Consider the following 2382-nt stretch of genomic DNA (forward strand, 5'->3'; position numbering starts at 1 on the left):
CCAGGGATCCCCACCCAGGTCTTCCCCAGGGGTAGGTCCCTTCTTAGCATAACACTGTACATTTACCTCCTGATTCATTTTCCCTATCGGGGTGAAAGATGGCAAAAAAAATCATCACAAGTACTTGATGACTAAGTGGGTATAAGAAGTGAAAGTCCAAGATGTGTTAAAATGATTTTTACAGTTCTTAAAACTGAATGTCTAAAAGGATGCTCTAGCACCAGTAGAAAGGAAGAAGCCAGGGCAATTTGTGTTTCAGGGAAGTTAATACATTGCGCCTCAGTAGCCTGCTAGAGATGTTCATTGGCCTCTGGACAAATGACACTCATGCTTAGAAAATGGCCCAAGGGTTAGGATCTGGAAGTGGGAATTATTTGCAAAAAGGGCTTGGTAGAGTCATGGGGATGTGTCATTTTAAGGAAAAATGAAGCACAGATTTGAGGACAGTTTGGGGCGCAGTCAAGAGATGAAAACAACCAAGCAATCAGGTTTCTATGTGTAGAGTACTTTAATGTGCACTAAAAAATATATTATAATCAGAAAGCTGCATTTTACCAAAAGTCCCTGTGCTTAAACCTGAAACACCCACACACTTACAAAAGAAAAAAAATGAAGTATTTTCGTATGAAAATTTGAAAGGGTAAGATTCCACAAAATACAAAGTAAATAGAATCAGTTGATAAATCATGCTTTAGATTAAAGTGGAAAACGTTGGGAAGGAGAAGAAAAAGGCAGCCCCCACACAGTCAACACAAGCAGCCCCACAATAATTTTCAGTAGGTGGAAAGTATTCATATGAAAATATTCATGTAAAGCCACCCAGACAAATACAATTTTCTTCACATTTCTAAGACCTTTATAAAAGAAATATGCAATTTCTTTTATCCCGTTTCCTATTTTCACATTCCCCCCTTCAATGACACACACAAATGTGAGCACAGAACTTGTCAACATCTAAGCCACAGCCACTCCCGAACCCGTGTCTGCTTTGTTTACTTGTATTGATAGAAATTATCTCCCTTAAACTGTAATTCTTTGAGAGCATGAATTATGACTGTTTCTTTCATCATTGTATGCCCTAAGTCTAGGGTAGTGTCTTGGACATCGAAGGTTATATATGCATATTTATATACAAACATGCATGCATAGAAAACATAGATACCTGTATATAGCACATATGCACATACTTATTACACACATACATGTATATACCTGTGTGTGTGTGTGTGTGTGTGTGTGTGTGTGTGTGTGTTTTAAGAGCTTAAGTACAAATTTATTGCAAACCAACAGGAGACAGGATGGCAATTTTGCAGGCAGGGATATATGTGCGTGTGTGTGTGTATAACAACTTGGGAACAAATGCATTTAATGTCTCAAAATACTATTTTACTTGTGATTTAAAACTTTAAATTACAAATACATTAAATTTTAAACAAATAAGCTGTAAAAAATAGAGTGGCAGGCATTTTAGTATCAGTCATGCTGACATCAGGGTTCTGGACCACTAGGTATCATCTACTTTGAATGCCCCAGAAGGACATCATTCACCGGGGAAGACAGTTCTGGGAAGAACCATAAAATTGTCCTGACATCAGAGTGAGAGCTTGGAATGAGACCTGGACTCTCCTGCCTTCTAGGGACAGGGACTTCATTTCTCTGGACTTTAGTCTCTTCCAAAAAAAAAAAGAAACAACTAAAAATGGGGATAATAAGAACCCAAAGATCCCGTCTAGATGTAAAGATGTTTCTGTTGCTAGAACACAAGCAGTTATTCAAATGGAGCTTTGCCCAGTCATCAGCAGCAGACTGTTGTCTGAATGGGTGCCAGAGGAGGACTCAGGGACCTGAGTCCCATCCAGGGTTGGACTTTCAAGATAATCATCAGCAAATTTTAGAGCATATGCAGGTTTTGGCTAAAATTCCCACATAAATCGAGTTTTTTCTAATCATTTACAAAGACCTGACAGATATCTCATCCTAAGACGCCGCATAGCACTAATGACACACAGAAATCCATCTAACCTGGAATTCCTGTTGGCAAGATCCAAAATATATGTATATATTTTTTTAATTCTCTGCACTTAGTGTAGTAAAAGCAAAGCACTCAAGAATACTGAATTATTTAAGTGCAGTAAGTTGAATCCTGAATTTATAGGGATTAATTGTCAATACACTAATTAATCTTTCTCATCCTGGAATCAAACATCTTGTCTTAAATATATTTTGAGAATCAGAAACTTCCAAACATCTGCTCTGGTTATTACTGGGCATAGTTAGGCCCACCTGGGCCTATTATTTTGGATTGCCTGACATCCCCTTTTTAGGGAAACAGCTCCTCTGGCTCTACACACAGTCGGGTGGAGGTCTGATCTCAGGAGCCCA

The sequence above is a fragment of the Camelus bactrianus genome, chromosome 14 (genome assembly GCF_048773025.1).
Source record: "Camelus bactrianus isolate YW-2024 breed Bactrian camel chromosome 14, ASM4877302v1, whole genome shotgun sequence".
Classification (NCBI taxonomy): Eukaryota; Metazoa; Chordata; class Mammalia; order Artiodactyla; family Camelidae; genus Camelus; species Camelus bactrianus.